General features: G+C 43.3%; 1 long non-coding RNA gene and 1 pseudogene across 2 annotated transcripts in view; both read left to right on the top strand.

The window, feature by feature from the left end:
- LOC308280067 (fidgetin-like) overlaps positions 1-15,954 on the top strand; it is a 77,356-nt pseudogene that overhangs the window by 38,225 nt on the left and 23,177 nt on the right. The window lies entirely within an intron of this gene.
- Positions 11,193-15,381, top strand: LOC308280493. Its single transcript, XR_013961745.1, has 3 exons — positions 11,193-14,288; positions 14,402-14,530; positions 14,884-15,381. It is a non-coding gene; the product is annotated as an uncharacterized lncRNA (long non-coding RNA).

Below are 15,954 nucleotides of genomic sequence, written 5' to 3'. Positions count from 1 at the left end.
GAAAAACACACTTAACAAAATCACAGCGCAGCAGGCCCTTTTCCCCCCCCCCCCCTTCCTTGCAACGCTAGGCAGATCGATGTCATTTCTAAAAGGATTAGAGCCTGCTCTCAGAAATCTATTTTAATTACCGGACACACAGGTAAACAAAATGGCGTCGGCCGGCCGGGTATGGATCCGGGGCCGCCGGGGGAGTATCGACGGCCCGTGGCCCCGCGTTAACCTGGAAGGCCGCGCTGAGACGTCCTGTTGACTACACCACCGCTGGGGAGAGCAACGCCAAGGCAGGCGGGGGCAGGGGCGTCGCACCACATTCTGGGCCCCGGGTACAAGGATTCACTCACATTTCGTGCTTTGACTGTTGAGAAATAGCAGATTTACAAGCTCGAAGCGCGGCACAGGGTGCCGCACTGCGAGCTTGTAGGTCTGCTATTTTTGAAAAGTCGTGAAAATTTGTGCACGTTTTTTGAAAAACCCATGTTTTCTATGTCAGTGGTGCTCAAACTTTTTCATGTGAAGAACCCCCAAAATGATATGTATTTGGCCACGGATCCACATCTCAAAATATTGAGTTCCAGGGACCCAGAAGCAAAATTTGAGTTACAAATGTTCGCTTAAAAAATAAATGTATTCAAAGATTTGTTCACATTTTCACGACTTTTCAAAAATAGCAGATAGAGCTTGTAGAGCTGCTATTTTTTAATAGTAACTCAGTCCCACTTTCCCCCCCTTGTGACGCCCCTGGCCAAGACGTCAGGAAAGACAGAGAGAGAGGGAGAGAGACATTTAAAGCTAATGTAAATTAAGATGTAGGTAAGCGTTTTAATTCCAACCCAAACCCCATCTGCAGTGTCCCTTGTTCACATGTAAAAAGACTGATAGTACAATGTGTGTAAAAAAAAAAATAAAAAAAAAATATTCAGATGAACAAACAAACAAACAAACAAAATAAAAAGCATCGCACTTATTAGGCCTAGAGTTGGTTTTTGCTTTAGGAGGTTTGATGGATCAGTGATCGCTTCTGCGGAATGCGTGCGTGCGTGTGTATGTGTGTGCAGTGCGTGTGTGAGGGAAGGTATGTGTTTTTTTTTTTGGTCCATCAGATAAAGGTAGACCGACATCTGTCTCAGCAGGTGTTGTTTTTTTTTTTACCAAGTGGTGTGTGCGTGCACGCGCACGGGTCTGTGTGTGTGTGAGCGCACACACGTGTGTGTGTTTGTGCGTGCGTGTATGTCTCTGTACGTCCGTGTGCATCAGCATGTGATTACGGCGCCAATGTGTGCGGATCTGCAGGCGTTCATGTGCATCAGTAAGCACGCACGCGCCGCACGCTCGCCCACACACACGTGTCTGCTGGCGTCTGTGAAGAAGGACCCCCAGGTAGCGCCGGGGGTGATTAGGCACGATGCGCTCGCCAGTGACAGGAAATGGAGCGTCTGATGGACATGGCCGGTGCATTATGAATGAACGGCGGGCGGTGGTGAGCTCGCTCCGCCGTGCCTCCGTTGACCCCCCCCCTTCCCCCCGCTCCCCCCGCTCCGATATCTCTCAATTTCCTCCTCTCTGAATGACAAAAGGGAGCCACGCACGATTTCCTTGATCCGGAGCATTTGTTTAACGCTGCCCCAGCCATTTAACCTGCCCCCATTCACCAAGTCGCTCCGTTTAAAAAGTGAATTTAGACGGGGTCAATTCATACAGCTGGATGGAAACACTGGTGGTGATGCTGAGACCGACGGGGGGACCAATGATACGTCCCCGGTTCCATGTGTTCAGAAACAACCGGTTAGGGGGGCATTTTGTTAATCATTTACAAGTATAATGTTAGTCCTATATCATTTGGCAAATAGCAAAAACAGGAGACATACAGGACAGGTACAAGTTCACTTCATGTCAATGATTGATTAATTAATCAAAAATAACAACAGAAAGGCAACACATTTTGGCCAAAATAGCTACGCCAGGAGTTAATGTGGTTAACATGAATCTTTAACAAATTAATTAAATTGCGATGTTATCAAACAGATATCAAACATATCAGAGAGTTTACATTTGCCACAAGGAACTGCATGTACTGTATTTAATTCAGTCTGGTCAGAAGCATAAAGATATCCCTACCGGCTATGAAAATAGCCGGTAGGCTATTTCCCCCTCACCACCCCCCAGCAGATCAAACCTTGTTCTAGAATTCGGCTATTATATTTACATTCAGAGAGGAGAGAGTGGTTTAAACTATTCTGTCTCTCTAGTCTCAGATCCTGCATTAATATTTGAGGTGCGCAGCGATGGCGTTTGCACTGTAAAGATTGAAAAGCCACTGCAGTGAGAGAAAAAAAAAACTTTCGTTGTGTCTTTTCTAGTTCATATTTCAAGGATCACGGCGAGTGTTAGATGTGTGTTTTATTTAAAAGACGCTGTCACTTTGTCGTGAAAAGCCTTCGTGCCGCTTTGCTCCGCGTGCGTTTCAGATTTCAGACTCATAAGCTTGTCATCTGGTACGGCGGTGCCTCCTCTACTGCTCTCCCCTCAGTGTGAGTGTGTGTTTGAGTTAGTGACAGCTGATGTTTGTCCTAGGTCGCCGCTCGCCGTCTAGACGCTGCTCCTTCATCCATTCTCGCTGTTGACGTCTTCGCTGCTGCTCTGTGTGTGTGTGTGTGTGTGTGTGTGCGCGTGTGTGTGTGTGTGTGTGTGTGTGTGTGTGTGTGTGTGTGTGTGTGTGTGTGTGTGTGTGTGTGTGTGTGTGTGTGTGTGTGTGTGTGTGTGTGTGTGTGTGTGTGTGTGTGCGTGCGTGTGTGTGTGTGTGTGTGTGTGTGTTTTCCTGCAGACTAAATAGTAATATATTATCCGCGGCTGCCGCGCTTGAATTGCAGCCTTCAAAGAGACACTCACTTTTGAGAGATTCTTCGCGGTACTTTTCAGAGCAAAAGACCACCAGGGAGCACCAGGGACGCACATGACTTTTGGTGTCTGTTGGGAAAAGGGAACAGGGACGTGCAGAGAATGTTAGAGAGGCAGGGGCTGACTCACAACGCGTCGCACTGCGACGCGTTGTGAGCTTGGAGGTCGGCTATTTTCGGTGCTTGATACCACACTGAACTAAGCATAATCAAGTCAATACTGGAGATGTGGCGTAACGGCGTGGATTTCTATACAGAGAGGGCAATTCTCTCAACATAAGATGCTGCATTCAAGTTCAGGAGAGTTTGGACATTTGCTATATACTATAGTGAAAACTGCATTCATGATTTGGAGAGGGCACTTTTTACAGACGGATAAAAGGGCAGGGGCTTCAGCCCCCTCTGATGTCTATGTGTGCACGTGCCTGAAAGGGAATGTGTTTAATCAAAGATCGTTACGTTCATTTAGTTGAATTTAATCTAGTTATGAATTTATGTTGAATTTTTCGTTTGTTACCCTCCTTGTCTGTGTACGAAACTGGGTCCTCCGACTTCAAGATTCAAGTTTCAAGGTGAAAGGATTCTTTATTGTCACATCTTGTAAGATGTATTTTTCTTCTGCTTCCTCAGACAATGTACTGTAGCAGCAATAAGCAACAATAATATTAATTTAAGACGTTTGAAGATGCTTTGTGTGCAGGGATCTGACGCTTAGGTTGTAGACATCTATTTACATGTGTATGTACAGTATATAGGACGCTGTAAAGTGTCCTTGGCCTTCTTCAACACACAGAGTCTGCCTTGGACCCCAGACAGACAGTTGGAGGCGGCTTTGAGACTTGATTGAGACATTGGCAAAGTGCTATCACGACTTGTGTGTGTGTGTGTGTGAGTGCGCGCGTGCTTGCGTGCGTGTGTGAGACTGCGACTCGGGACTAATTTCATAATGAATTGCCTTTTGGGAGAACATAATGGCATTATTTGACTGTGTAGTGTAGTTAGCATGCCAGGACAGCTTAGCTCATGGCTTAGAGACACTGATTGGGGCGACGGACTCATTAACAACCTCATCCTCGGGCTGTGAAAGATACGAGGCCCATCGGAGTTCACACATACGTAGATTACGTACACATACCGGTAGACACACATGCACGTACACATTAATGTAAATGCACTTCATACATACATACATACACACACATGTGTACACATCTTACTGGCTGTGTGTATTGCAGTGAATATCCATAACACATGATGATGTAGGATTTGAATAACCTGACTGCTCCGATTTCCCCTCTGGAACGGTGAGGAAGTGATGAAGTTATCTCTTGTCAAGCACTCAGCCTCTTGCTGTTGCTGCTGCTTCTCCTGCTCACATTCAGTCTGTTAACCACATGACGAGCACTGGTGTCCCTGTCCTGCGTAATCAGCCCATATACAAGCTCACATTGTGTCACAATGCAATGCATTGTGAGCTTGCAGATATAGGCTAAAAGACTTCGGCACTTGGGTAGTTCAGATAGGCAAAGATTCCACACATGTTGAGCACTGTTTGAAGCTAAGAGCTGCTGTTCCGTCAGTTCCATATGTGGTGCAAACCCTGGTAATTTAACAAATTCTATATCTGAAAGTATACAGTGAGGATATCTGGTTCACAGTGGATAATGTTAGAAGCTCCTCAGCCAAATTTTATTTGAATGTGTCCAATTGCACCTTCTGGTTGCAACCTTTTTGATGGGGGTGGTGTCACAATTTGGTGCGACCACAGAGTGTGATTGGCTGAGAGGAATTGACTTACATGTATAGTGCAATGTTGTGATTGGTAGAACAAGATTGTTTCCGGGGGAAATCATACATACACAACAAAAGTCCCACCCCTATAGACACTCTCTGCATCAGGTCGTGACCAGGCTTCTCTCCTTGGTGATGACTATCCCATTCCTAGCAACAACCACTTGTTTAGTGATCCGTGTTTTTGTGTTCTTCACAGGTCTAATTATACAACTAGAAAAGATGCAATTGGAAATTACAAGTGTGGTTGATGACGGTTGCTGACGTGACTATATTATTCTACAGTAAGCTAACTGTCATGTGTTGGTCAAGCTTGACCAATTGATTCCCTACTGATTCCCACTCCCATTGATTCCCTATTGGTTCCCTATCCCTGTCAGACAGATTTCCAATGCGGTGGAAAGGTTATCCTAGAAATAAAGTTTCCACAGGTCCCTCATTGGCTGTTACATTCACACATCCAACCATGGGAGAGAAATTGCTACTGTATGAATGCAGGCGGTGTCGCGTCTCCATTCCGACATGTCGCCACTCCGAAATTGACTTCTTATTGTCGGAGCAGCGACACTTCCATAGGGGTTAAGTTTAGGGTAAGGGTTAGAGATAGGGTTAGTGTCGGAATGGAGACATGTCGGAAATGGTGGGGTGTAACCGAATGCAGGGTTCAGTATCTTGCTCAAGGGCACTTTGACACACAGCCAGGATTAGCCCTGGGATCGAACCCAAACGTGCGTGCGACTGTTTGGCGTATGATGGCTTCTTTAAGAGCGGTGGTGGCGCACGGCTTAATTATGTGAAATTACGTAAATAAAAATAAATTAATAAAAGAATGTTTGGCTCCAGCGCCCTGCATGCGGAAATTGTGCGGCGGGCCAGACTTAAAAGAGATCATTAGCTGTCTCCAAAGACCTGTTTACTACACACACACAACACACACACACACACACACACACACACACACACACACACACGTGTGCGTGCGCGCATTGGGCGCTAATGGGCAGCTCTGTTGATACAGATGGACGGCGAGCGTAATGAGAATGATTAGGCTGGAGACTGGCAAGGCGGAACACAAGCGGCCAGCCGTGCTCAACGCCTCCAACAGACATGGAGAGATTCCATGGATGTTGTTTCAGCTGAGTGCACCATCTCTCTCTCTCTCTCTCTCTCTCTCTCTCTCTCTCTCTCTCTCCTCCCTCCCTCTCTCTCTCTCTCTCTCTCTCTCTCTCTCTCTCTCTCTCTCTCCCTCTCCCTCTCCCTCTCCTCTCTCTCTCTCTCTCTCTCTCCCTCTCCCTCTCCCTCTCTCTCTCTCTCTCTCTCTCTCTCTCTCTCCCTCTCTCTCTCTCTCTCTCTCTCTCGCTCTCTCTCTCTCTCTCTCTCTCCCTCTCTCCCTCTCTCTCTCTCTCTCACACTCTCCTGCTAACTACCTTTCCTCTCTCTCTCTCTCTGTCCCAGTTCGCTCTTTCTCTCTCTCTTTCACTGCAAAGAACAGACACGTCCCTCTGTTTTTCTCCCTTTTAACACGTCGTTGCTGTCGGGCTGAAACCTCTTATCTCCATATATCATAGTTTATTTTATTTTTCTCTGCAAATTAACGCCCTACTTTGTCGCACAAGTGTCGCACAAAAGGAACGAAACGTATTTCTAGATCTGCTGTTTTCACTATTTACATTTTTTTTTTTTTTTTAAATAACAACGAAACATGCATGGTTTCTGGCTGACAACGACATGCAGTGTAGTAAGTGTAGTGTGGTAAGTGTAGAACAACTCCTTCTGCCTCCATTTGACCAGTGTCTGCCCGGCGAGACTGGAAACGCCGGCATTCATGGGTTCATCTTCAGACTTTTGTCCCTCTGGCTTTTCAGGGAGTCGCCGCCCGCCGCCAGGGGCGTCACAAGGGGGGGAAAGTGGGACTGAGTTACGAGGGCCCACGGTGGAGGGGCCTTCATTATTTTATACTTTAGCTATTTTTGGAAACGTCGTGAAAATGTGTGCAAATCTTTGAATATATGTATCTTTTAAGTGAACATTTGTAACTCAAATATTGTTTCTGGTGGGTCCCTGGAACTAAATATTTTGAGATGGGGGTCTGTGGCCAAATACATATCATTTTGGGGGTCCTTCACATGAAATAGTTTGAGCACCACTGACATTTTCAAAAAAGGAAAATTCGAAATATTCTAAGACTTGCACAAGTCTTCAAGATTTTTCAAAAAATAGCAGATCTACAAGCTCGCAGCGCAGCACTCGGTGCCGCGCTGTGAGCTTGTATATCTGCTATTTTTCAATAGTACCCAGGGCCCAGAATTTGGTGTGACACCCCTGCCCGCCGCCGCGATGCAGAGTCCCCTCCCCTCCCCGCATCCTCCGCATGTTTTCGGGAGAAGGGGAGCCAGCGGGTTCAAAAGTGCGCAGTTCAAAAGCGTGCATGCGCCTTCATTTGAATAGCGTGGAGTAATCGCTATTACCTTATTTAAATAGTGCAAGTTATCGTTTGGCCTTCATTTGCATAGCCGGGGTAATCACAGCGTCTCGGCATTAACCTCATTACGCGGTGAGATGAAAGCCGCGATGGAGGCTGACACAGCCTTTCATATATGTTATCTTTATTAATGGAGGAATTAGAAAAGATTCGTGTTTCCTTAAACGGAGGACACACCACGTTGGGTTTTCTCACCGCGTTGCGAGTTGCTATTTTGCAGGAGGAGCAGTGTGTGTGTGTGTGTGTGTGTGTGTGTGTGTGTGTGTGTGTGTGTGTGTGTGTGTGGGGATGAGGGCTTTGAGAGAAGTTGAGATAAACCTTTACTAGACGAAGATTCTGGTGGCATAGCAGCAACTCTTACCTATCCTGTGTGAAACACAGGATAGAAGAGTCAAGTATGTACAAGTCTATCAATAAATATATCGTCGCTGTCGGGCAGAAACCTCGTATCTCCAAGTTTCAAATGTGTACGTTTTTTGGTAAAGCAAAGCCCTGCTTCATCATACAAGACTGTCAGAATTGGTCTGAATTTATTGAGAGGATCGGCATCTCATTTTAGAGGGGGTCCTAAACACATAAGTGAACACATACAAACAGTACGAAAACACGTAAGTGAACACATACATCAGTACAAAAACACATAAGTGAACACATACATCAGTACAAAAACACATAAGTGAACACATACATCAGTACAAAAACACATAAGTGAACACATACATCAGTACAAAAACACATAAGTGAACACATACATCAGTACAAAAACACATAAGTGAACACATACATCAGTACAAAAACACATAAGTGAACACATACATCAGTACAAAAACACATAAGTGAACACATACATACAGTACAACAGTACTGTCGCACAAGACTAGTGAAAACAGCAGATCTACAAGCACACTACGCCTCGCATTTTGCGAGGCGTGGTGTGCTTGTAGATCGTCTGTTTTCACTAGTTTAGTACATTTTTTTAGATGATAAATACAAAACTAACAGTATATATATATATAGATTTGATCCACTTTAACACTTATTTTATACTTTAGCTATTGAAAAATAGCAGATCTATAGCTTGTAGATCGGCTATTTTTGAAAAATCATCAAAGGTGTGCAAATCTCTGAATACATATTTTTTGAAGCGAACATCAGTAACTCAAATCTTTCTTTCTCCGAGTCCGTGGAACAAAATATTTTGCGATTGTGGGTCCGCGGTCAAATACATATCTGTAATTATAGTGGTCCTTGACATAAAAAAAAAGAGATTGCGTGAAAGAGTGTCATTCATACAGTGTGTATGTTTTCCTCGACTGTGCTCACTGTTCCCCTCTCTACCCAGAGGAAAGCAGAATCCATGATTGAGCCCTCATCTATTGCTCTTTTGTTTCTCAAGCCACAAATGAGATCAAGGTGATACAAAAAGGAGATCTCAGGTATTGCTCCTGTTTCTCCTCTATTTCTGGGGAGCAACATGCCTCAGATGGAAGCTCGGATGAGCTATACAGAGCTCAATAATGTCTCAAATATTGCTCAATTCATCTGGATTGTTGCGTCTCAAACTTAGCTCCAAGTGATATAAAAAATAGCTTTCAATATAATCTCATTTAAAGCTCAATTAAGGCTTTTTGTTACATCTCAGGTCTGTCTCAGAATGACCACTGTTGAGCTGTAAAAGAGCTCTCAAGATTATCTCATTTAAGTCACATTAAAGACTCAGATTGGCCAGTATATAGCTATAAACGATGCAGTCTTCAATCATTCTCATTTGATCATGCATTTGTGTTTAATGCTCATTTTAATTCACTTGCTTTATTTATAGCATATTCAGAAAATGTCTTAAGTATATATCATTCTAGCTAGTACAAGCTCTCGAATGATACCAACAATTAGATAAATTATGTCTCAATTTTATCACATACAGAACCAATCTCATGCCAATTTAAGAATGTTAAAAGCAATGTATCAGATAGTTTATTAAGATAAAGTATAGAACTTACAGAAACGTTATCTAATGAAAACTAAGGGTCTGCATCAATAGAATGCTAATTTGGGGGATAACCATTATAAGTTAGTTACATAGATATTATTACTACTACATGAGTTTCAACAATTTATGCAGCATGACTAAAACTTCAACTTTGTCCTACATTTGTCACATGCCTTTTATAGCGCCACCAGCAGGCCGACTTACGTAATACATATTTTCTTATATTACTCCTTCAAATTTCACACAAATCGCTAGTCATGTGATCAAGACTGATCAGTTAGATCTTTCTTAGTCTTATCCCGTCACGTAAAAATGCTTTAGTCGATTTCTAACCCTTCTAAAAGAGCTAGCTCGGGTTCTAGGGGACGCACAGACACATGGCAAAAAGATTCTTGATCAGCTCGCTGAGACGAACGCGTTGATGTATGACCCCTAGAGGGCTAACCCTAATTCTAACTTTAGGGGCCGTTCTCTCGGCACAGGAGTGTCGTATAGAGGAGTTACACACACACACACACACACACACACACACACACACACATACACATGTTCGTCTCTGCGAGCTGAACACGCCAGTATAAGGTTCATCCCACACAGACACTCCTGTGAGGAGATAGCTTTCTCTGGCCTGGCATTCAATGTGCTCTAACGTTTATAGACTCTATGACCCTTAGTCAAATTGGAGATCCCAGGGAAGAAAGGTCGTAGGAGGATAACCAAGACATCCACACGTTCGTCTCGGAGAGCTCTACAACATATCTCGGAACCAAGGTCTGATGTCGCATCGTCTTTGACTTATAACGCGAAATAGCTGACCCTAGGGTTAGCTATTTCGTGTTATAAGTCCGAAACCATCATGTGTCAAGGGCGCATCTTTTAGTATGTTGAATAGCTCACCGAGACGAACACGTGGAGGTGTGTTTTATTTCTGTGCGACATTCCTAGGATTAAACTAGGGTTAGCCTCCTTTGAATTACTATAAAATCACGATAGGATATTAGGGTTACTGAATGTCGACCTGAGGCTTAAAATGACATGCAGACATGAGAAAAAAATATATCGGAGCACCTACCAACTCGTAATACCCAAAACACACCAGGAAGTGGCAGTTTTGAGACACTTCCTGTTTGCGCATTGGAATAAAACCTGCATATTCTGACTCAGCGCATGTGATTTAGGGGGGGTAGCCAGAATCCTGGAGCAGAACAATACCAGTAAGACTCCCTAACCAGGAGATAAGCACATGTATGATCGGCTACTTTTGACTTTTTGGCAGTGGCGCCAGGGGGTCCCTGGGGGTCCCTGGAGCTCCAGGGGTCTCTGGAGGGGTGGAGCTTGTGGATTGGCAGGCAAGGAGTGTGTGTGCAAAGTTTGGCATGGATAGGGGCAACGGTTGTGGAGAAGGGCAAAAGTGTGGTGTGCCGTGATGTGGACGGACGGACGGACAGACGGACAGGCAGACAGACTGCCAGTGAAGGTTTTGATAGTAACTGCGACCTAACGGTCGCAAAAATGGCCTCTCAAAAATTTTACCAATGCCATTGTAAGCTTGTAGATCTGCTCTTTTCAAAGATTCTGCATAATGAGTACTTTCTACTTTTGCACTTTAAATACATTTTCATACCAACAGTTTTGTACTTTAAGTAAATTTAGAATGATTTGTTACAGAGTATTTCTACATGCAGTATTGACAAAAATAGTATTTTTTCCAATGATGTATAGGCCTAACACTTTATAGTATGTTTATTATAATTATAATAGTTATAACTGAGATACCTTGTAGGGTAGGGAAGGGGGCTACAACATATATTGTATATTTATGTATAAAATTGTGTAAAATCACATTGTGCATTCAATACTGCTATAATAATAATGCTATTAAAATATATATTTTTTCTTTTTTTTCTTTCTTAAAATAAATTATATATTTATATATATCCTATATATTTCCCCCCCCTTTTTTAGGGGACCCCCTGCAGTATCCCCGCGGACCCCCTAGGGGTCGCGGACCCCCTGTTGAAGACCCCTGATCTGATCTGATCAGATCTAATCTTTAGATAAGTGTACAGTAGTTCATGAAAAACAATGCATTATTGCTTCAGCAGCAGTCAGTCAAAGGGTTAATTGCCCAAACAACAACTGGGAAGGATGAGAACAGTGACATCACATATTGCTTTGATCTAGCAGGAAACAGAGCTCTGTAGGAGGCGGGGCATATCCTTATTATTATACTTTCTCAGAGGAAACATTTGCTGCTCATTTGCTGCTCATCTATTGCTCCTCAAGACAGAGAGGAGCTATTGGAACGACTTGGAACTGGTTTGAACCAGTCTGGGCTGGCTGCCATTTTGAACCTCAGTCAGTCAGTGCTGAAGAGAAGAACAACCAGGAGTTATATGCTCTCATGGACTTTATCCTTTTTAGGTAGGTGAAACAACATAGCCACTGGATAAAGTAACCTACATGTACTGTATGTTACTTAAGAATGTTGTCTGCAGTGTTTTTGTACAAAGTGTGTATTTTTCTGAAAGGTTCATCCAACCAGTACAACTAAGCTAATGCTAACGCTAGCTAATGCTAACACTAGCTGATGCTAACGTTTTTACAGTAGACTACATCCTAATGGAACTGAATGTTCAAAATGTGTAAGATAAGCTTCCCTTTTGATAGAAGTGGACGTTTTTTTATTTTGTATTAACAGAAGGTGCTTTGCTGTGTATTTGTGCACAGCTTGCAGCCTGTTGTGTGGTATTGTGGCTAACAGAGCCAAAGTTAGCTAGCAGCTGTTCAATACTGTGTGTGTGTGTGTGTGTGTGTGTGTGTGTGTGTGTGTGTGTGTGTGTGTGTGTGTGTGTGTGTGTGTGTGTGTGTGTGTGTGTGTGTGTGTGTGTGTGGTATTTGTGGCTAATGTTAGCTAGCAATGGTAGTAGAGTATACAAATGGAACCAAATTAACCCTAACAGGTCCATCTGGTTCCATTTGTACAGTTCTAGGGGAGTTATGGATGATGGGGGATCATGGCCATATGCATACTAAAAACAGGGGGTCCTTTAAATAAAAAAACAGTTTGAGAACCAGTTCTTAACTAGAAATACTGTTCATACAAAACAGTGTGGGCTCATATGGGCACAAATATATACCCCTGTGCCCTTAGCCTCATTGGCTAAGGGCCCTGCCTTTGTACTGTTGGTATTTTTTATTTATTTTATATTTTTGAGGAGAATATCCTTGGTCTATCCTATGAAGTTTTGGTATAATATACTGGTCTCAAGCCCACTTGTTGTTATTTATATCCTGTGGCACTTGTTGGTGGTGATGTCACCAAGAACACTGCTTCTCATAATTAATGTAATCAGTGATCCTGTTGACTGTTAACCACTTAAGCCCCCCAAATAATCATATTTGAACTGGGGACCCCCCAAAATAGTCATATTTGAACTGGGGACCCTCCACCCTGACAAGCACTTGGAATGCAGTGAGCTTGTAGATCTGTTATTTTCACAATTGTTGCCTCTTATATCATTTGACAATTTGGGCAACGTTTGACCAGTTTTTATATAATTTGTTTACTTTTAATGTTATAACGGTCTTTTCTTTCCTTTGTTCCCCTGTTCTTTTGAGGTATTAGAAATGTGGTTCTCAACCTTTGGGTCGGGACCCCCAGGGGCGTCCCTAAATTATTTTGGGGGGTCCCCTGATGATTGGCTAATCATTGTTTTCTCAACAGTAAACAAACCAACAAACTTTAAGTGTATAGAGGGTATTTGCACATTTCTAAAGTGACAATTTAAGGACTTTTTAATACCTCTAAAATGACAGACCAAACATTGGGCCAAATGATCAAATATTAGACTCAGAGATTGTGAAAATAGAAGATCTACATGCTCACAAAGCCTCGCAATGCGAGGCGTTGTGAGCATGTAGATCTGCTAGACTTTCACAATAGAACAGTGTTATACAAAATGTACTGTCCCAACTCTTAGTGCTCGTCAGGGTGGGGGGTCCCCAGTTAAAATATGATTATTTTTGGGGTTGCGGCCTGAAAAGTTTGAGAACAACTGCAGTACGTGACAGCAGAGTTAGTACCAGACGCTAAATAAGTAGGCTACTGGCAGCAGTGCGCAAAAGCACTTCATGTTGTTTGATCCGGCACGCAATATTTATTTATAATATCTCTTTTACATTACTCTTAACACAAATGATCCCCTCTTGCTAATCACATGTTATTATAATCACTCCTGTTATGTCAACATGCTAGATTCAGTGAGGCTCACTGAAACTAGCCTTTCTCAGCTCCAGTGCAGACAATGGGGACTGATGACACCACCATTTTGCAGCCGTGTCCTGCCCAAAGGAACAGAGCTGACCTGACTCATCTCGCTCAGGTAAGATTTGCAGATGACTGTTTGAAATGGAGATCAAGATGGTGATTCTGATAAAGGGGGCAGCAGGGGGGTAAATGGCAAAGTACAATTGCGGAGAAGTATGGGGGGCATGGTTTACATTTGTGCTACTGTAAATATATTTGGCCACCAAATCCCTGTCCCCCCCTTTTCCCCCCTCCCACTTAGATGATTGAAAACATTCTGATGGCCAAACCTGGAGGAGAGAGGATCATTACAGAGTGTCAGAATCCCCTGTCAAAACCCAGTGTTGTGAGGCCATCGCACTGATGAACCATACAACTGATGAAGCAATCGTCGAGGAGAAGATGAAACACACCTTCACCCATCGCCAAGCAATGGTTCATGACCCAGTGAAGTCCTCTGAAATATTCACCACCTTTCCAAGATTTCTTGACATTGCGGGAATGGTATGTATTGCCTTAAAGTCGAACTGAAATGAAAAATGACTTTAAACAGATCACAGCCCTGGTCATAAGGTGAACCTATTAAAAATGTATGCCATGTTGTCGTCTGTATTCCATCTTGTCTGCAGATGGAGCAGAATTTCAGTCTGATGTTTGGTGATGACATCGCTGCATCGCTGCCCCTTTTCCAAGTTCCTGGAAAAGGGGCCTACTCGCTACAGGCAGAAAGTCCTTGAACAAAGCCATGGCCTCACCCAGACAGGCGACCTTGAAGATCTGCTTCATAAAGCTGAATCCCAACAGGACAACTGGAAAATGGTATGCTGGAATTAAATGACTAATACTAATGGAAGAGGGAATTGGTTTCGAAACCAAAATGAAGAGATTTTAGTAAAAATGTCTGGTTTTTTTTCTCTCCCTTGTATTTTCAGGATGGGACAGTGAGATGTCCTCCATCTTGCCTTATCCACCTCATGCCACCCTCACCTCAAGGCCGCAACAAGAGACCAGGGAAGCTCTCAGCCCGACAAGCCATTGACCACCTTGTGAAGTTCATCTAGGTAAGCTTATAGTTCAATTAAAGTTTAAGATGGCTCACTGTTCTGTCCCTAATAGTCACCCTTAAAACTATACTTTTGTGAAATCATGCGATAACCATGCTCATCTGTAATCAGCGACTGCCCTGTGATAATTGTCTGCTTTCGCCCCCCACAGATCTATCCCCATCAGCCTGAGATACACCGATATGAATATGTTTATTTATTTTACATTTAGCAGAATAAAGATAAGGCAGAATGTTGTTGGTTGCATTTTGTGGCAAGAAGTGATTCTGGTGGCTATCTCATAAAGTTGGGGCTCTAAACTGCAAACATATTAATTGTAATACATGACTAATGAAGTTCTCTTGTCACAGACTGGGACCAGTGTCGAGGGGCATCTGGACAGCATCACGAGAGTCGTCAACCCTATCTACTGGCTGTGGGGACCCAGAGGTGTACCATACACAAATACTTCATTGTGATTGACAAACGTGCAATCCCGTGTAAGTCACCAGACTCCCTTGCCTCTTTCGACACGCTTTTTAAAAATCATTTCGTCTTCGCTACCTCGTACAACCGGGATCTGGCTAATGTCTACCACTTCTTGCAAAGTGCTGTTTACCAGATAGATGCTGCTACCACCAAGGTCAATCCCAGGGTCAAATAAATGAGAGCTCGGATGCTGCACTGATTATTATTTTTATTTTGTTTTTATTTATTTAATACTTTTGAGATTATATTGTCTCCTACCGGTTGGGTCCCCTACCAGAGACTCCCGGCTCTTGATTCTGCACTGATTTCTGATACTTTTGAGATGGTTTTGAGGGTTCTGATGCTAAACTGAGAAGATTTATTTTGAGGGCTCTGATGCTGCACTGAATTGTAATACTGAAAAGTATATTGTTATCTGAGTGCTCTGATGATGCACTGATTTGATACTGAGATGTTTTGTTTTATTTGTAAAGTCCCTCAGGCCAATGCCAACTCACTAACAACGCACTTGAAGTTAATCCACAGACTTTGTTCAGGAAAGACACTTTGTCTTAAATGCGGTCAGCCTGGTTGTTCTAATTTCTTTGGTACTTTATCTTAATAAAGCACACAAACCTTGTGATTATCCTGTTGAAAGCCCCTCTAAAACTGAAGGTTTAGCTGGAAGTTTTGTTGATGACTTTACATCAAACAGTGCCCCTTCTGGGTCCTTCTTAATAAGAGTCTTGTAGATAGCTGCGCTGCAACAGTCGCTGAACAGTGGCAGGTGTAGGCCGAAACGATCATTAACTCTTTGGTTATTTCAATGGAAGAGATTGTGTCTCAGGGTTTAATGTAACATTGTATCTTTTATTTTCCCCCACTGACTGAGAGAAGGTTCGAACGACATCACTGGCGTGGGGAAAACATGTTGACTGTGCTTATATAGCTAATTTCTTCCCTGTCTGCAGACT

This window comes from Nannobrachium achirus, assembly GCF_963921795.1.
Source record: "Nannobrachium achirus genome assembly, chromosome: 24".
Classification (NCBI taxonomy): Eukaryota; Metazoa; Chordata; class Actinopteri; order Myctophiformes; family Myctophidae; genus Nannobrachium; species Nannobrachium achirus.
Note: the sequence above shows the minus strand (reverse complement) of the source record. Positions and strands in the feature narration are given on the sequence as shown.